Genomic DNA, 21,254 nt, shown 5'->3' with positions numbered 1-21,254 from the left:
TAGTTTCCTGACAGATTGATGATTGGGAGAAGTAGCTAGAATGCCCCTGAATACAGATTGACGATTGGGAGTTTTTTGAAGGTTAGAATTCCAGTTTCTTAGTAACTTCATTGTCCAACAAACTATAAAAGGTCATATGTTTTGGCGGTGTTCCCATTTGTGTGTGCACGTGCGTAAATGATCCTTGGACAGTTCCCTTTTTTGGATCTCTAAAGCACCTTGCGCTAGCAATCCAACCTACAATGTCAGTTTTTGTATGAACAATGCTCAAAAGAAAATATTTTGAATATTTCCCTAACATTTTGGTGAATCCGCACCTGAAAGTTTTAATTTTTGCAGGAAACAATGCAGAGAAACAAGAGTAACAATTACGTAGTAGTAGATCATACAAAGGACTGGTAGTGATTCATCAGTCATGGTCCAAGAACGCCGGAGAAATTAAAATGAAGCACGACATGTCTGCATAATAGCAGAAGCAGAGCAAGAGAAGAAAGTTGATTAGTAGCTCAACAACGACGCCTGCTAAGAGAGGATCAACACGTGCATCATGTTGCCATTTCAGAAGCCCCATATCCTCGAGCTTGACAGGCTCATCTACCATCCTGGCCGACGTCCTCGCCATCTTCCCCAGGCCTCACAACCACATCTTCAGCTGCTGCTGGAGCAGAGCACATCGGCAGACCAATATGAGGATAGCCCATACCGCACCCAAGATAATACTTTCAATCACAAACAAGCTCTTTTCTATGAAAACACAACTTCCGTTTCTTGGCAGCATGTTCCTCCCAGGCATCAACATTGTGCAATAGTTGCACCAAAGGTTGAGGTAGCCCTTGCTGTTGTTTTATTTGATTTTCCCGAGGCATTACGTACATAATTGTAGCCCGGCCTAAGCTTCCTAGAAATACATATGTCTTTCTAGGAGTTTGAATATGTTTTATCTCTTCTTAGTTTGGATATGCTCTAACTCTTCACAACGAGGAGTATATATTGATCTTAGAAATTTGTCAGTGATGTAATGTCTTGTGTACAAGCTGATCCGTATTTTTGGTGACATCAGGTTTTTAGTAGATGAAGGACAAAAGTCTGCGCACAAAAGACCATTCTTGATGGATTCAAGAGAATCAAGAGTGAAGCATGAAGATACGATAAATATGTCGATTACAAATATGCCTACCGAGACATGGGTTGTTTCATATATCTTTGGTTGATTTGGATCTGCTCACAAAGAAAAAGGATGACCATATATATATATATATATATATATATATATATATATATATATATATATATATATATATATATATATATATATATACTTCCATGTTACAAAGGTGCTTTTCAGTAGGTACTGCATAATCATGTTAAAGTTTCACAACATTCACATTCTCAGTGTTGTTCTCATATCATGTATCTCCAATGTTTCATCATAATTTAAATAATTGATCTGATGTTGCTCATCTTTTAGTATCATGTCTTCTTTTTCGAGATTTACATCTCCCATTCTACAGGATGTGCTATGCTTTAGCATGTTGATCTCTTTTTAATTTTTATGTAGCTATATACTTTTGTCCCAGCTTAAAGACCTAGGCGATTCAAAAGTTGTAGGACATGATACATATTGCCAGCGTTAGTAGCGAACTGTGAGGGTTAGCCCCCTATCGAGTATTGCATATTTAGTAGTACGTGCAAGTCTGCTAGGGGCCTCGATTTATGCTTTTCTATGAGGATTAGCCCCATGCTGAGTATTCCATACTATGAGGGAAAGACTAGCAAAAAGGCCAAAAATGTCTATTTTTCTCCCGTTGCAACGCACAGGCCTTTTTTGCTAATAATAAAGCACACATTGACTTTGTCGGGTTCACCGTCACAATACGCTTTCTTCTCATATCATAATACGCTTTTACAATTTATATGGAAAAAATCGTAATATAAACGAGGTGGTACTAAATTTGGGTACGCACTAAAGATTTTCGTCAAAATTCTTTGTTAGAACATTCTTTCGCTCACGGGCTTGGTCTACGCTCTTCTGTTAACGCTTGGGCCGTTACTTTCTGTTGGGCCTGGGTAAAAAGGAAAATAGACGAGCAAGCAATCCTGAATTTATTTCAGGATTTCCGGCGATGCGCTTTCAGTGGGAGGAGACGTTTCTGTTGACGACGAGGCGCCTACGGTGATTTCGTAAATCTCAAGATGATGTGCCGGCTTAGTCTTTCGGAAGTGCTCATAGGGGTAGGGTGTGCGTGTGTGCGTTCAAGGGGTGAGTGTATGCGTGTGTTTATGAGCGCTTGTGTCTGTACTGATGCTAAAAAAAACCTTCGACGCACGGGCGAGCAGTTGACTAAAAAAAGAAACACACGAGCACGGCTTCTCTACTTTGGATCCGGCTTGCTTGCTCCCTCTTCATGCTCTCATCCGTGCTCCCACTTCATCCTACGGCTGTTTTTTTCCTTTTTCTTTTCTAATTTAATCATTTTCCGCTTGATTTTAAGAGGGTGAAGTCGGACCTTATTTTATTCTAATCAATGTATGTGGGAGTACGAATTCTGGTCCTCTACTTTAGTTAGTCCGAAAAATAAAAAATACATTACTTTCCAGCCTCGGCGCACAAGATAAGGAGGTGAGCGCTCTGCGCGGCAGAGTCGCTCCCGTGTCGTTAGGGGGCGGCGGCAGGAGGCCTCACGGCGGCGGTGAGCCGCGGAGGAGAAGAAGGAGCGCCTGGGAGGGGGACGCTCCCGTGCTCCCATTCTCCCCCGTCTCGCTCTGCCAAGGAAGGAAGGGCATGGCCCTGCGAGCAGCCGCGACGAGGCTCGCGTCCTCTAGCCACCGCCGCCGCCACGGCCACCTCCTGCCGGCAGCCACCACTGCCAGCCACGCGACCTTCACTCCCACGCCACCAGCTTCGGTACAACTTTCTTCCTCGTCGCCCCCTCTCTCGTGGCGTGCTTGCCGCTCACCGTCCGTCTCATTCCTCGTTAGGATTCAGGAAGGTGCACCAGGACGAGAAGAGCAAGCTGGTCAGAAACGTGCTCCCCAGGCGCGCGTGCGGATGCAGGGGCTCGAGCACGAGCACACGTCGTTGTGACCTGCCCGCCTCGCCGTATCCTTCTCAATGTCCGAGTTGCTGCTCCCGTGTCATGATTGGAGACCGTGTCCTTCTCCAACTACAATCAATGGATTTCTTGACCCGGATTTGATTTGTCTGGTATAAGAAGGAAGGGTCCTCGGACGGAATCTCCATCAGGTTGCGTCCTTGGACCAGAAGCTCCCTCAAATCTCGTCGAAATTGCAATTTTCGTCGAAACATCCAATGTCGCCGCCGAGCTCGCCGGAGGAACAAGAACGTCCGTCCAACCGTCGAATGTCGTTGTCGGCGGCTACACCAGAGGTATATATCCCCTTGATATTCATTGGATGCAATTCCCTATTATAGATGTTGTTTCTGTTCCCTGCCTCTGACTATGCTAGCCTAATCAAGAGCCTTTTATATAGCCTTGCAGATAAAAAAATTTAATTGTACTATGAGCATCTGACAACTATGATCAATTTCCCAGTTATACTTCCTGAAATAGAAGTGGCCAACCAAATGAAAGGATGTATGGTTTCCTTTATGTGAGATTATACAGATTATCTTACTTGATCCGCAATGTTTCTTTGGAATTTTTTTATGGAAGACACATGACACATAGTTTGCTGGATAGGTGTAAGATAAATATTTTAGTTATAGGAGGATATTTTTAAATGAGTAATAATAGTATTACTGCCATCTGCTTGGTCTGCTGTGCTTTTGTTAGAGATTTCATATTTCAACACAAAAGCAACAATACAAGTTGGCATCAGAATCGCACAAACATCAAGCTCAAAGGAAATGTTGTTAGTACAATCAGTGAGGACTAACAGAGCTAGCTTGAGATCTAGCTACAGGAGGAACCACACATATTGAAGTCTTAGGTCAGAAACAACATACTAGAGTACACACAGCCCCCAAGGAGCAGGCTGGTCCGTATGGATATCTGTGGCAGCACACCTAAACATAGATGATAGGTTTGGAGCATCAAACACATGTTGCAAACCTTAAGCTGGAAGTACTTAACAAAGTTGTGTTGATTCTATTTTTTGCGGTTTACCTAGCTAGAGCGCTGTTTAATTGATAAACCAATCCGTGAGAGAACGCTTCATATCTAAATCTTAGTGGGTTAACCACTGCTCAACTTAGTGAGTACTTCAGATTTAGCTTCTAATTAATAATGGAGTTGCAGTCACATCAACCCAGTTAAAGTAGAACTGCATAAATACTCCCATTTCATTTGGTCGAGTAGAATGATCATATATTTGTTAACACCGCAAGTCACTACGATTGGTATTTGGTTTTAAGTGTTTCACTTGGCCAAGTGGTTTTGTTTATTTATGTAACATGCTATTCTATGGGTCTACAATAGCTCGTCTATATAGGACCATCATGCTGTCAGTTGGGAGTGGTCAAGGATTCAGTTTCTTGGATGATCTATTATGTTCTTGCTTATCATGTACTCAGTGATCTAAAAGGTCTTATATTATTTTACACAGGGAGTATGTTTCTAGATAGCCGTCAATTTCAATGTTTCGTTTATTTACTCTTTGAATGTGAAGAAGATAAACTTGCAAAGTAGCTTTTTTACGTGAATAATGTGACAAATATTTACATCTTATAACTGCAAATATTATTATTTGTTTAGTCCATCACTGAGCAAATGTTTGGGACTTGCGAGTTGGAAATTATTTGGCTACACATGATCTAGGCAAAGAAAGATTCACACATACTACAACCAACGGAGCTCCTTCACTCTTTGTGCAACTAGAGTGGTATCAATAATACCACAGAAGTAGACATTGTTTGAATTATTCTTTAGTATTCATATCATGTTAATAGCTCTTTGCTCTGTTCTTAACTGGAAATCCTTGCTCCTTGCCCCCCTGTCAATTGTAAAAAAGGTAATTTATCAGAATCTTACGGTCTTTTAGTTTGTTCTGAGCCTCAGAGGTTCCTCAGTTTCACCTCTGAACGTGATATTAGTACGCTCAGTTTCAGTTTTACAGTTTGATTTGCTTGCTTGTGTATATATACTGAGAGAGAGGGAGAGATAATTCTGTTCTAGCAGTCGTATTTCTATGACAAATTTACTCCCCTCCACTCCATTTTCGATTGCTTGAAACCAATTGCAAATTGGGAGCAGCAGAGCAAATGTGAAGAAGTTCAGAGCAGGTGCATGTTTTTGAGATTCAGAGGACGTGTAAACTGGGAGGTGGCTTGCCATACTTTGTAAGTATGATTAAATGGATTAGGAACTTGTTCCTGTGTTTGCAACACAATGCAATTATGACAAACTATATGTAATTAAACTAATTGCATATATTTTGGACTCTAATTACATGGCTAGGCAATGTATATTCTGCAAAATTCATAGATTCATGCTTAAATGAAGTGCAATATATTCCATACAATCCAAATTCTTTCACTTACCTTATTTGTCTCCTAGCACTTTTTTTATGTGATGTGTGATTTCCTCCTTTTCAAAGTTATTAATGAACCAGCCTGACCTAAAATTGATTAGACTTACGATTACTTGGTAATGATTTTAGTTTTCTAGAACTTTTTATGCCTGAAAGATAGCAAAATGCATATATGCTAGGATCAGGAATTCTTTAAGTTACCTTAATATATTTCTTTCTGGTTTGATTTTAGTGCAGTTAATTTGCCCCATAGGTGTCTTCCGTAAGATGCTATAAGGATCACATAACTTCCTTTACCGAATACAGCGCCGACGGTGGCAAGACACTTTCTATCTGCAGTTCTCCAACTTTGAGGATGGTGGCCACCTGTTTCTTAATTGTAAACTGATCAAGCAACGATGGCGAGCACGGCTGCTTGAGGATATCAGACTTAGACTGCTCCAGTGTACATCTGCCAAAGAAATTATGTCTATAATCCTTGACCTGCCAGAGGAGAGGAAGCTGCTATCCATCGCTTTGCTCTGGTGTTGGTGGACAGAACGGAACAGGGGCAATCATGGGGAGCGACGGCTGGAAGTTGAAGCTTTTCGATACACTGTCTGTCACCACGCTGATGAATGGAAAGAGTTTTTGAGCGCTAAGCCTACTGAACCGATCGTGCGGCAGCATAAGTGGGAGAAGCCTCCAAGCAATACGGTGAAAATAAACGCCGATGTTGCGTTTGCAGGACAAAAGGGGAGTTGGAGGCTGGGGCCTAATTTGCAGAGGTGACGCTCAAGACATTCGTTTTTCAGTGGCTGGAGCCCAGCATGATCTGCACAATGCCCTACAAGCTGAAGCTGTTGCTCTTTCCAAGGCAGTGACTCTGGCGGATAGGTTAGGAGTTGGGCGCGTCATTTTTGAAACTGACTGTATGGTCCTTAAGCAAGCAATGAACTCAAACGACTACGAGTTGGCGCAACTGGGTGTTTTGTTTAGTGATATCAGGTTCAGACTTAGGACCCTTTTCATTGAAGCTCATGTGGTGTATGTCCCGAGACAGTATAATGGACTAGCACATGTGCTGGCGTCCTTAGGTGCAAGTTTAGCTGATGGTGGGTACCGTGAGTGGTTCACCAATTACCCCAATGACGTAATTAGTGATGTGACGGGCGACCAAGCCTTGTCGTAATGGAATACAAGTGTTCCATTTCAAAAAAAAGTCATCTTAAGTCAACATGATATATAAAATCTTCTTTACTTAACTAGCTGAAACTCACGGACTATGTATTGTCTGCTACAGTATATCAAGTAGGCAGCCATGTAATCACAAACGTTGCAGACTTCTCTGTTCAAATATGTATTTTTGACCTATTTCTGTTACTATTAAAATTTTAGTTATATTTCTCAGAACAAAAGTAACTAATAAATTTTTTATGAAACATATATATCTTATTAAATTTGAATTCACGGTAATTTAGTTACTCTCTCCGATCTATATCACTTGTCGCTGGTTTAGTATAACTTTACATGAATTATTAAACTCTGGAATAATATGTAACAATTGATAGAGATCTCAAAAAACATCCTTTCTATTTTATTTTATTTTTGCAAAAAGGCCTAAGGCCAAAGATTAAGTAACATGTGTCCTTACAAACATGGGAGAAGGGGCTGCGAAGTTGTTGATGTAGACTATGAGATGGTTGAATTCGGACAGATCCCCTGGAAACCTAAACATAATAGATCCGAAAGACCCTCCAGGGAAAAAGACCCACACGCCCTTCACTGGCGATGAGTATACTGGAAGTGGCACGTAGTGGGAGGCAGAGTAGTTTTTTAAGATTGTTTTTGCCCGAAAGACCCTCCAGGGAAAAAGATCCACACGCCCTTCACTGGCGATGAGTATACTGGAAGTGGCACGTAGTGGGGGGCAGAGTAGTTTTTTAAGATTTTTTTTGCCCGGTGCAACACGCGGACATTTGTACTAGTAGTCTCTCCCTAATAATAAAGCACGGATTGACTTTATCGGGTTCACTGTTACAATACATTTCTTTCCGTGAATTTATGCTTTTAGTTTATATTATAACATATACGCGAGGTGGTACTAATAAAATTTGATGCGTCCCACGCTAGGCTCCCTAGCCAGGACCTCCAATGTAGCACGCTAGGCTCACTCGTACAAAATCAAATTACTAGCTATGGGCTATTGATCCTTTTATTATGGGCCGTTGGCCATCTTTTAAAATTTCCTGGCAAGCAGGCTCGGTAGAAAAAGGAGAGAGAGAGAGAGAGGGGCCTTTTTAGCTGTACTACAAAATTGTCTAAAATAAGTTGTACTACAAATAAGAGAATAGTCCCGCATTGCTATCTCATACCAATTCCCATCAATTTATATATGCTGGCAAGTTCCTTGGAATGTCAACAAATGGCTTCACGAATAATCAAACACATGATCGGAATATAATTTATCTTTCAAACAGTAACTTAAAATATAACATGTTATATATAAAAAATCATGAGAAAAATATGTATAAATTTTAAATATACGTACATACCTGAAAATTCCTTTCGTCGGCTTAATTTTTTACGCCGCATTCGTCCGAGTCAGGCACAAACGATACACACAATTTTTTCACTCATCTCCTCCCGATATTCTATCTGAATCTGTTGAACGTGGACATATGACTCTAGATATATACATCATTTTCCTGTTTAATTTTTCTTTTTCTGATAGATTAAAATATTTTTAAAATATTTATCTGTCAGACACTAACTCAAAATATAACATGTTATATATGAAAAATTCCTGAGAAAAAATGTGTATAAATTTTAAATATATATACATGCATACCTGAAAAATTCTTTCAACGGACTAATTTTTTACGTCGCATTCATTCGAGTAAGGCACTCAGAGTAAAACAGATCGAGGCTCCAGTTATTAAGATGGCACTCAAAGTAGCCCTTGACCTCTATCTCTTCTTTCTAACTGGCATTTGCTCAGTATGATGATGAAAACCACAAGCTCGTGTACATAATAAAACTTGCAAAAGGGCGAAATGATGAATAGGTTGATGACAATGAGGAGACGGAGCAATTGTGATAAGTGGCGGAATATAATTTTTGTTATCCCGTCGCAACGCACGGGCTTTTTTACTAGTATGCATGTATATATATATTTTTCTTGATCTAAGTGAATGTGATGGGACCCTAACCCCCTCTGTGCTTCTATCTCAAACTCTATCTGTCCAAATCATTCTATTGAAACCTGTCGATCGTCTTCTCTGAGTCCTTGTCAGTAGAAGACAAAGAGACAAACATTTAAATCTATTTTTAATGCCATATACTTTTTGCCTGAAAACCGGAGAAGCCGGAATGACCACCCGACAATCCAGGCATGCGTGGGAACATGAAACAACTTCCAATAAGTTGCATGCATGCCACGTGTCCTTCAGATATGAACCGCCAGGGGCACCTGCATAATTACGCTGTGCTGTCCCTATCCCTATAAATACACACTCACCGCGGTCATTATCTCTTTTTCCACCTCTCCACCTCGCATAAACCCTAGCGCCTCCACTAGCTCGCGTCGACGTCGGAGACGAAGCGCTTAGCTGTCGCGACTTCTTCGACGCCGTCCTCACGCCGGCCGCGGACCTCGTCTTCTCCGCCGCCACTGTAGCTGTCTTCCGCCGCCAAGTTAGGGCGTGGGAGATTGAACTTCTCAGCCTCTCTCTTCACCTCTCTAGCAGTTCATCAGTGGTAATTAAAACTTGCCTTTTACTGCCTTTTTGATCTGTCAAATATATCCATTTCAATCAAAAGTGGTTTCTTCACTTTCAAATCTGGATCCGTCTTCATCTGCATCTCATATCATGTCAAGTATATTCACTTATGCTTCACAAGTAGTTAGATTCCTCACTTATACTTATTCATGGATTCGTACAAATCTGGAACCAACTCTCATCAAATAAGTGAATGTCTTCGTGCTATGAGGTCAATGTCTTCAAACTGATTTCTCTTCAAAATCTTCTGAGAATGCATATGACCTCTTCCCCTTCCCTCGTATCTCTAATGTTGTCACAGGTACATGTTCATGGGAGAATCCCTTGGTTCTCATAGCCTGCATTCATTTGTAGAGTTCTTACAGCGTCATATTCACTCACCTGAAGCCAGTTCATGTCTGACCTGCAAAAGGAAGCCATTCACTATCTTGAAAACGTTCAGTCTGAACATAATGGCAACAGAGAAATCAGCTAGAAAGGGCGGCAGGCACCGCCGTGGAGATACAGCTAAGGATTTACCTCCAGATCTGTTTGAGTTGTACAAGTCAGATCCTGAGGAAAGCTACAACCAGCGCAAGACCCTAATCTAATGGATTCGAAGATATTGGGCGGAAGAATGGTTCAAGTATAGATTTGTGACTGCTGAATATGCTGTAAAGAACGCCATCAAGCGCCCATGGGGAGATATTCTATATAGAAATCTGCATCCCAAGTCCAAGTCTGAAGCCATTGATCAAGGCTTCTACCCTTGCATGGTCCGAGGACCAAAGCCAGAGAATGCCGACCCATCATCTATGCTATGGTGTCACGAAGACAATCTCTTCAAGCGCAACTATCAATTTGCCAAGGAGTCAGCTGTCAAAAACAAGTAGGAGTTTGGCCTCAACTTCAACCCTGGTCCATCTGCTCCAAGGGCTGATGGCACACGTGATGCCAATCCCAATGTCATTGGCCCCTTCGCCAACTTCTATGGGCTTCTGTCACACATCGCTGCTCAGAGGGATACGATGGATCAATCCGCAGATGACGTTGATTCTGAAGAAGCACCAGCACCACCAAAGCAGTAGAAGAAGAAGAAGAAGAAGAAGAAGAAGAAGAAGAAGACCAAGGCATCAAGGTCCTCTGCCTCACCAAAAGCTTCGCGTGTGAAGCCATTGGCCACTGCACCTCCTGAACCCAGTGTGCAATCTGAATATTTGTCTCGTGTCTCCAAGAAGGCCAAGAAGACAAAGAAAGCCAAGAAGCCCAAGAAGATTTCTAGGCACGAACTGACTCCAGTTGCTGTTTTCATGAACGAAGAAGACACCATTGATCTGTCAAGTGACGAAGATCTTGGTGATCACACACTTGAGCAACTCATCAAGAGCAAACAAGAGGGGAGATCTTCAATGATCTGCCCCTATTTGATGTTGATATCCTGAACAACTTCATCGACGAGTGGTTCGATGATCAGACCATCAGTATTAATGATCTTCAGCTGTCGGTGGACATCAGCGTCACATTTCACGGAGCTATTGCCAATGAGTTGGTCGTGGCTCAGAAGATAGTTGAGCTCAAGAACAAAATTGATTATGAGAAGGCTCACTTCAAGAAAAACATGGCCAAACTCAGCACGGCAGATGTTCAAATCTTCAAGAAGATGTTGCATGACCTCAAGGAAGAGTTTCACAAGAAGCGCAATGAAGCCAAAGGTTCAAGAGAGCGCATGAAGTACTTTGCGCAGAAATGTGTTCAAGCACACAATGAGGCTGAGAAGCGCAAGGCTCTTGGGCGTCCTGGCATCGACCCAAGAATGGCTACCAAGCCAACCAAGAAGTCTGCTGTGACCCGAACTGAAGCTTGAAGGCAGGAAGAACCTTGTATTGTCTTCCCTACCAGCATGACAGGCTCGAAGCTTAAGGTCCCCTCAGCAACTTCAAAACTGAAGAAGACAAGGGCAGATGAAGCTGATGCTAGGAAGCGCAAGCATAAGAATGCTTCTGATGAGGCCCCATCTAAGAAGAAGTTGAAGACAAAGTCTTCAAAGAAAGAGCATGCTACGGCCTCTGAACCCCTTGTTGTTGAACCCATTTCTATTGCCCGTCCAGCCTCCACCAACCAAGAGCGTCGCCTTGTAATCCATGAGCCTGCTTTCACAGAGGCTCCTGAAAATGAAGAGGTTCCAGCTATTGACCCCATCACAGCTGAAGACATTGGTCATGAAGACAATATAGAAGCTGATGAAGTCCTTCCTCAAATTGAGCATCAAATGGTATCATCGCCTGTTCTTACAAACAGCGAACTCATTAGCATTGGTCATCCATTGACGCCAATTTCTCAGGATGATTCATGGGCCGATCGCCCCCAACAAGACACCGCCATTCATGTTGAGACACCCAGAACTCCACCACCTCAAGCCACCACTCTGGTGCTTGACGACGATAACTACATGGTACAGACCACTCCCTCACCACAGGCATCGCCCGCTTTCCGCAGGCTTCGCAAAGGCCCCAGGATGCAGGTCACCATGTCGAGCATTCCAGAAGGGGAAGTGCAACAAATCTCAGTAGCACACCAAGTGTTTCCTGACGCCACCCCTACTGTGAATGTCTCCGAGTCTGAAGCTAAAGCTGTTGAAGACATCCCAGCTGCATCAGCCGATGAAGACCAAGGAGAAAAAGAAGAAGAACGAGTTCCCACACCCCCTGCCACTGATCAAGTCATTCTCGAGGACAATGTGACTATGCCCGAACCTCCTGTCCTTGAACCAGCGGAGGTTGAAACCACTGAGGCTGCCACCAACAATGATGTTGAAGCCAATGACACTGTCATGGCCGAAGACAATGTGGAGCCTGAAGCTCATGTGCAATCTGAAGCCAATGTGCATTCTGAAGCCATTGTTCCACCTCCTAGGCCTCACACCATTGAACATGCCTTTGATCGTGGACAGCTGGTCACTGTGAAATGGCCTATCTTGGCTCCTCCCCCTGCTCCCGAACCACAGTATGACTAACATGTTGAGCAGAGGCCTTAGGTTCAGAAGCCAAAGCCAAGGCTGCCAAGGCTTCCTGGTGCTGCTACAACGCCAGGATCTTTCAGCGTCACCAGCTTTAGAGCTCACAACACCTTCTTCGACAACGCCAAGAATCCATATTCGAAGCCAAAGATCTCTTCCGATCGGTTTTGGAGCTATCAACAGCGCAGCTATTACTCCTGCATTTTATACAATCAAGGGCGAATCTTTCCACACATGCATCTTGATTGTGAAGCTATTGATGGGCTGCCCTGTTTGGAAGAAGCTCTTGACTGCTTCAGGGAGGTTGGTCTTCTACCGTTTGTTACAAACAAGGAGCACTGGAATGAAAAACTACTACTACAATTCTATGCAACACTTCATATTCGCGGCTACAACAGGGATCCGAAGACATGGATTCTTGAGTGGATGACAGGAGATGTGCATCATGAAGCCAAAGCTCAAGACATCATCGAGCTTGCTTCCCTACCCACTCTAGGCGAGTTCTATGAGCCTGGTTGTCAGCGTCATCACGATGAATTGCAGAGTATCTTCCAGAGGCCTGAACCCAATATGAGTCAGATGCTTAGTATGATGAAGCCATTGCCTCAAGATGCTAAATATCCCAAGGAATTCTTCGTCAAGGACCTCAAGTACTTGCCACGCACAGTCTATCATATAGTGAGGCGTACTCTATGGCCAATCAAGGGATATACTACTGAAGCCAAACTTGAAGGAGCCATGAAGACTTTGGTGTTTTACATCATCAATGGCATCAGATTCAACACCCAGGATTTATTCATCAGACAACTTGCTGCATCTGGGATTGATCTGTTTGGCCTGAAGTTCTATGCTCCCTGGGTGATGCACCTAATCAAGCTCCATTCAACTATTTACTATCAGCCCTCAGCGTGCAATCACATTGTCTTCCTGCCTGAGGTTGGTCTGTCCATTGAAGCCATCTACCCAGAGCCTGCCAAGCAACCCCTATATCTTCACAATGTTGATCATCAAAGCTTCACGCAACCAATAGAAGGAATTGATGTCCCCAATTCTGCAACTCCATCTTATCCTCTGGCTGGCAATATGCGTGTGCCCCATCGTGCAAACACCGAAGCCACTGACAGTACTATTTCCCAAAGGCCTCGGAAGCGTTCTCGTGTACTCAATGGCCGAGAGCTTCTTGTGGCCTTACACCAGAAGCAGGATAAGCATCATGACTGGCTCAAGCATCAGATGCAGAGTATCTTGGTGGACGTCAATCACATTAGAAACTTGGCCACCAAGAACTCGTTTGTTGCCCATAAAGTCTGTCGGCGGTCTTGGAAGAGTCTCACACTACTATGTCCTGAAGACGATCTTCGCGAAGATGGCTTCACTGAGGGCTTCAAATTTGATTCCAGACCTCCACGCAATGCAAGCTGGCGCCACACTCCCTCAATTGAAGATTCTGAGTGTTCATCTTCGACTGCAACTATTGTTGCGAGAGTCGTCGATGAAGAAGACGACGCCACTTCACCAACCATGGCTTCACTGCATCTCGACACTGCATCAAGCCTGTCTGCACCACCAAACTCTAGCATCGACCCTGCACCTACATCTACTCCTGATGGGAATGAGTAGATACTCTATGTCTTCAAACCTTTTTGGTCATTACTGGCAAAAGGGCGAGAAGCTTATGAGTTGATAGTCTTCAAGCGGGTCCTTATGGGTGGTTGCATTAATTTTTGCTAAGTTTTTACAACTCTTGTCTTTTGAAACATTTGGTTCTTTGAGTTGTAACACTTAAACTTGATGGTTGTTTGCTACTTTTTTCTGCCACTTTGTGATGCGATGATAAATCCTGCATCAAGCCATCCCGCAGACGTCCATTTTTCATTATGCATGTCATTATCTTCGTTATCTCTTTATATGCATGATGAATTGTCTTCATAAGTTGAATAGGATCTCCACAAAGTAAAACCTGCCATGTGCGTTTGCATTCAAAAGCAAACTACCTATATGCACATCTTCAGGGGGAGCCTTTTGCTTCTTATGAAGATAATGCCTGAACCCTTAACTTTCACATACTTTTATCCCCGTTGAAAACTTCAACCAGTTTGTCATCAATCACCAAAAAGGGGGAGACTATAAGTGCATCTAGTGCCACCCCTAGTTGGTTTTGCAGTATTGGCGACAAACTTGGTTGAGGGACTAATGTGTTTGTGAGAATTGCAGGATAACACAAGTAGTAGTCCCATATTGATTCGGTTTAGCTACCAGAGATGACCCCTAAAAATGTGTGAAGACATTTAAGATAATGGTGGTCTGTGAAGATATTCACATTGAAGACTATGACATGAGAAGACATCGCATGAAGACTATGGAGTGTGAAGACATGGTTGTTTCGTAGTTTCCTTTTCTTCTTTGTTGAGCCATAGGAACCACTGTATTGTTAAGTGGGGTCCAAGTGAACAAAGTCAGAGTGACTGATGTGATGCTCAACCAAATCATATGTCTTCGAGCGAAGACAATGAGAGCAAATCTTATCCAGAGCTGGATGAGTCAGCTTTACTTGTAGCCCAAGTCAAGCTGTCCCGTGTGTTTGAAATCTGACCGTTGGACACGTGTCAGTTCCTTAGTGACCCAGGGTCATTTTGGACAAATCAGGTCGGGTTGCCTCCTAGCTATAAATAGCCCACCCCCTACACCATAAATTGGTGGCTGCTCAGAGTTAGTGCACGGCTTTTGTCGCTTGAGAGCAACCCACCTGGGAACTCCCGCCCCAGTACTGGGTGGCGTCGAGGTTATCTCACCAACAACTGCACAAAAGAGATTATCTCACCAAACAACTCCCGAACTCCCGCCACAGTACTGGGTGGCATCGAGGTTATCTCACCAACAACTACATAAAAGAGATTTTCGATGTCGGCGAACTCACGTATTCCAGAACTGCAACAACAAAATTGTGACGACAACACCTCGGAGCTCAACTCCCCGGGACACTGCCACAACCCATAAATGTCAGGAGGCACCAAGAATAATGTTCTCGTCACAAGACTATCGGAACGATTCCAAGATACCCGCGTGATCCTAAAAAAATTCGTGAAATTTGAGGAGAGAAGAGTCAAAACTTCTACGTCAGGAGGCCTCACCAGAGCGACGAAGGGACTGAGGAGTAAAAATAATCCTACTCTCCGATATATATAATCCTAAGACTCAAAACATTTTGTTCTAGACTCAACAACGTTAGCAATTCGATCAAGCAGGGGGCTCCTAAGTCGGGGAAGGCTCTGATTACCAACTTGTAACGCCCACAATGCGGCTATATCTCCCACGTGTCGGGGCACGACTTAGAGGCGTAGCCGCATGGTAGGTCTGTCGCAAGAGGGGTAATCTTTACACATCCCATGTACTGAGTAAGAAAGGGATAAAGAGTCGGCTTACAATCGCCACTTCACACAATACATAAATAATCCATACATCATCCAAAGTACAAACAAAGGTCTGACTACGGAACCAAAATAAAGAAAGACAACCCCAAATGCTAGATCCCCGATCATCCCAACTGGGCTCCTCTACTGATCATCCGGAAAAGAAACATAGTAACAGCCTGAATCCTCGTCGAACTCCCACTTGAGTTTGGTAGCGTCCCCTGCACTGGCATCATCGACACCTGCAACTATTTGGAAGTATCTGTGAGTCACGAGGACTCAGCAATCTCACACCCGCGAGATCAAGATTATTTAAGCTTATGGGTAGGAAAGGGGTAGTGAGGTGGAGCTGCAGCAAGCACTAGCATATATGTTGGCTAACATACGCAAAAGAGAGCGAGAAGAGAAGCAGCGCACGGTCGAGAAGCTATAAGTGATCAAGAAGTGATCCTGAAGCTACTTACGTTCAAGCATAACACAAGACCGTGTTCTCTTCCCGGACTCCGCCGAAAAGAGACCATCACGGCTACACATGCGGTTGATTCATTTTAATTAAGTTAAGGGTCAAGTTCTCTACAACCGGATATTAACAAATTCCCATCTGCCACATAACCGCGGGCACGGCTCTTGAAAGTTTATACCCTGCAGGGGTGTCCCAACTTAGCCCATCACAAGCTCTCATGGTCAACGAAGGATATTCCTTCTCCCGAGAAGACCCGATCAGTCTCGGAATCCCGGTTACAAGACATTTCGGCAATGGTAAAACAAGACCAGCAAGACCGCCCGGATGTGCCGGCAAATCCTGATAGGAGCTGCACATATCTCGTTCTTAGGGCACACCGGATGAACACTACGTACAACTAAAACCAACCCTCAAGTTTCCCCGAGGTGGCGCTGCAAGTGGCTCTGTTTTGGACCAACACTCAGAGGAGCACTGGCCCGGGGGCTTAAAATAAAGATGACTCTTGAGTCCGCGGAACCCAAGGGAAAAGGCTTAGGTGGCAAATGGTAAAACCAAGGTTGGGCCTTGTTGGAGGAGTTTTATTCAAAGCGAACTGTCAAGGGGTTCCCATAACACCCAACCATGTAAGGAACGCAAAATCAAGGAACATAACACCGGTATGACGGAAACTAGGGCGGCAAGAGTGGAACAAAACACCAGGCAAAAGGCCGAGCCTTCCACCCTTTACCAAGTATATATATGCATTAAAGTAAATAAGATATAATAATGATATCCCAACAATATCCATGTTCCAACATGGAACAAACTTCAACTTCACCTGCAACTAGCAACGCTATAAGAGGGGCTGAGCAAAAGCAGTAACATAGCCAAACACTGGTTTTCTAGGAAAGGTGGGTTAGAGGCTTGACATGGCAATATGGGAGGCATGATATAGCAAGTGGTAGGTAGCGTGACATAGTAATAGAGCGAACAACTAGCAAGCAAAGATAGAAGTGATTTCGAGGGTATGGTCATCTTGCCTGCAATGTTCTCAGAGTTGTCGAAAGCTTGATCCTTGATAGCGTACTCAACAGGTTCCTCGGTCACGTACTCGTCTCCCGGCTCTACCCAAAGCAAGAACACAAGCAAAGGACCAACAATCAATCACGGTGCAATGCACAAGCAACATGATGCAATTCATGGCATGACATGCGAGATGTGATATGCAATGCATATGCATGCTCCGGAAGGGAAAGAATGATCAAGGCCTCAGCTTGGCAAAATAAGTGTGCCGCTGGAAAGATGAGATGATTTCGGTCGAAATCGATATAAAGATCGCCGAAAACGGATGCACGGTTTGCAAATGGCAAGCAAAACAAGAATGGTGCTATTCTGCGATTTAACAGCACGATGCCATCTAGAATGCAACAAGAAACTAAGCTACTTCACTCCAACATAGCAACAGAACATATGGAAGTGATGTACACAAGATGCTTGACAAAACATGAACACTGAGCTACGGCTAAATCACACAAGAGCAGGTTCAAACAAGCATGGCAAAAGTGCAAAAGATATCAGCATCACAGACTTTACTAACATGTCAAAAACAACATCAGGAAGCAATGCTTAGAGCAAGCAAACATCATGCTACAGGAACATATCATAGCAAACTAAGGCATGACATGATTCTACTAAATTCATAGATCAAAAGTCTCTTACTGAACATGAGCCAAAAAGGCACCGAAGATATGGTGGCCCCCATGTAAACATAGCAAGGTTTATTAACAGTTTCAGACAGCAGAAAAACAGAGCATGTCATAAATAGCATCATGATAGCAACTTTGCGAGCTCAAACCACTCACCGCAAAACATTGCATGACAATATAAGCATAACAATAGCAAGATGACATGTTCATGAAGCTAACCATGGCAAGAGCAAGTTCATAGGATGCATGGATCACTAGCAACAACCATGGCAATATTGATTAACATGTTAACATTCTGCCAGGAACATTTTATAGCAAAAGTAGAGCAAGCACAAGACATGATAGGGCACTCCATAATTGCAAACAGGGGCATGGATGGATAGAGCATAACCACATGTTCAAAGCATACTTACTGAAGTATCCCAAAATAAGCATGGATATCACTGTAGCATCAAGTTTACATGGCATCAAAATAACAGCAGGAGAAGGACTTAGCAAAAACCTAAGTCCCTGAAAACAGCAACATTGCAGAGGCTACTTTGCATGCTTGTGCTAGTCACCACATTGATTACAAAAATACAAGACAAGCACCTCTGTAAAGATGGCATGATATAGTTCAAAACACATGCAGAGCTCATGCTCATATGATGCACACATCAAATACAACAAAAATGACAAATCACCATGATCTGACAAGTAACAGCAGTAAACATTTTATAGCACTCTTGCATCAATGAAAATTGCATCATAACAGACATCAACATGCATGGAAATTCTTCTACCATGAAAATCTCAACGAGATGAACAATTTGATATATCATATGCATCATTTGGAGCAACGAGCGCGGAGATACGACGCGATGAACAGGGGCATAAAACATAAGGGGTTTTGGGGCTTGGAGAAATTCTACCTTGAGGGGAAAAGTCACGTGCGAAAACCAAGGCAGGTCTGGCCGGAGTTCGCCGGAGGCCTTGCCGGAGACGTCGTTGGAGATGGGGAAGGGCGGCCGGAGCTTGGGGTCGTCGGATGCGGTCGCTCCTCAACCGGATCTGGCAGGAGCTGAGGAGGCGCGGCGGAGGCGGCGCCAGTCGGCGAGGGTCGCGGGCGGCGGAGCTGGCCGGCGAAGCGGGCGGCGGCGGCGGTGCTAGGGCGGCGCGGCGAGTGAGCGAGGCAGCGGGGAGCGGACGCGACGACGGTTGGTGAGGGGCGCGCCGGCGAGGGAGGCGGGCGGCGCGCGGGTGAGGCGGCCCGGGTGCGGGCCGGCCTCGGGCCCCGGCGGGCCTGGTGGCAGGGAGGAGAGAGAGGAGGCGAGGGTGACACGTGGCGGTGCCGGATTGGATGGAGGGCGGCGGCGAACACGTCCGACAGCGGGAGGAGGAAGAAGCTGGGGTTAGACCGGGATTTCGGGGGAGATGCACATATTTATAGGTAAGGGGAGTTTGGAGTGTCCAAATGGAGTGTAGTTTTCACCCACACGATCGTGATCTGATGACGGAGGACATGGAGATGGTTTAGATGGGTTATTAGACATTTTGGAGGGGTGATGGGCTGCAACACACAAGAGGCTTTTGCGGTTACCCGGTTAACCGTTGGAGCATCAAACGGACTCCAAATGGAACGAAATTTTACAGGCGGTCTACCGGTGGTGTACCAAGGCCGCTTGGCAAATCTCGGTCCATTCTGAGAACATTTAGCACCCGCTCACGAAAGGAGACAAGAGGGGGAGCGCCGGTGCATCTGGGAGTGTCGGATTGCAAAACGGACAACGGGAAAAATGCTCGGATGCATGAGACGAACACATATGCAAATGCAATGCACATGATGACATGAAATGAAATGGACATGAAAAAAACGCAAAACGAAGAAAAAACCCAACCATGAAAGGAATCTCATAACTTAAAGCCGAAAATGGCAAGAGTCGGAGTTACAAATATGGCAAGTTACATCCGGGGTGTTACAACACTCCACCACTACGAGAGGATCTCGTCCCGAGATCTAGGACTGAAAGAACTCTGGATATTCGAAACGGAGGTGGTCCTCACGTTCCCAGGTGGCTTCTCGGTCGGAATGGTGTGACCACTTCACTTTCAGGAATTTGATTGACTTGTTGCAAGTCTTGCGCTCGGTTTCTTCATGATAAGACATGTCTTCTTGGAGATCAATCTCTTCGAAGTTGATGGTGCGCTCAGGAGTCTTGAAGCACTTGTGAAGCTGTGACATGTGAAACACATCGTGCACATTTGCGAAGTTGGACGGAAGCTCAAGTTGATAGGCGAGGTCGCCACTTTTGCCAATGATCTTGAAAGGACCCACGTATCTAGGGGTAAGCTTCCCTTTGAGACGAAGCGACGAGTGCCTTTCATTGGAGAGACGCGGAGGTAGACATGGTCTCCGATCTCGAAAGCCAAGTCACGGTGCTTGCTATCATAGTAACTCTTCTGGCGCGATTGCGCGTCTTTGAGATTTTCACGGATGACTTTAAACATTTCTTCAGCTTCTGTGATTAAGTCATTGCCAAGAAGTTGGTCTTCACTAGTCTCTGACCAATTGATAGGAGTACGACACTTTCTGCCATAGAGGATTTCGAATGGGGACTTGCCCGAACTCGCTTGGAAGCTGTTGTTGTAGGAGAACTCGGCATATGGAAGACAATCATCCCACTTCATACCAAAGGAAATGACACAAGCCCTGAGCATATCTTCAAGGATTTTATTGACTCGCTCGACTTGGCCACTAGTTTGAGGATCGAAAGGTATGCTGAAGCGAATGTTTGTGCCAGTGGCCTTCTAGAAGGAGTCCCAGAACTTAGGAGTGAAGATGCTTCCACGATCTGAAGATATCAATTGCGGAATGTCGTGCAAGGATACAATCCTGGAGGTGTATACCTCTGCCAGCTGAGCTGCTGTGATAGATTCTTTGATTGGAAGGAAATGAGCCACTTTTGTAAGCTTGTCGATGACAATGAAGATAGCATCATTTCCACGCTTGGACTTAGGAAATCCAGTAATGAAGTCCATCTCGATATGATCAAACTTCCATTCCAGAATAGCAAGAGGTTGGAGGAGACCAGCTGGTCATTGGTGTTCTTCTTTCACCCTTCTGTAGACATCACATTCATTCACGAATTTAGCAATTTCTCGCTTCATTCGAGTCCACCAATACGACTACTTGAGGTCATGGTACATCTTCATACTTCCAGGATGAATGGATAGAAGGGAATTGTGCACTTCGTTCATAACGACTTTCCTTAGATCACCTTTAGGAACCACAATCCGGTCCTCGAAGAATAGAGTGTCTTTGTCATCAATGCGATAGCACTTGTATTTGGGTTGGCTCTTGGCAATCCCATTTTTCACCTTCTTCACCATGGAATCCAGGAGTTGTGCCTCACGAATTTGATCTTCCAAGGTAGGAGAGACTTGGAGGTTGGCAAGAAAGCCTTGAGGAAC

The 21,254-nt window shown here is 44.3% G+C and overlaps 1 long non-coding RNA gene across 3 annotated transcripts; it reads left to right on the top strand.

The window, feature by feature from the left end:
- Positions 1–2,564: 2,564 nt before the first annotated feature.
- LOC125544004 (uncharacterized) lies at positions 2,565–6,618 on the top strand. 3 transcript variants are annotated; one of them, XR_015618693.1, is made up of 3 exons: positions 2,584–2,905; positions 2,980–3,388; positions 5,214–6,618. It is a non-coding gene; the product is annotated as an uncharacterized LOC125544004 (long non-coding RNA). The 3 variants fall into 3 exon arrangements; XR_015618694.1 differs by having other exon boundaries at positions 2,586–2,905; positions 2,980–3,100; positions 3,213–6,618; XR_015618692.1 differs by having other exon boundaries at positions 2,565–2,905; positions 2,980–6,618.
- Positions 6,619–21,254: the final 14,636 nt, after the last annotated feature.

The sequence above is a fragment of the Triticum urartu genome, chromosome 3A (genome assembly GCF_056163025.1).
Source record: "Triticum urartu cultivar PI428250 chromosome 3A, HENAU_Tu73, whole genome shotgun sequence".
NCBI classification, from domain to species: domain Eukaryota; kingdom Viridiplantae; phylum Streptophyta; class Magnoliopsida; order Poales; family Poaceae; genus Triticum; species Triticum urartu.
Note: the sequence above shows the minus strand (reverse complement) of the source record. Positions and strands in the feature narration are given on the sequence as shown.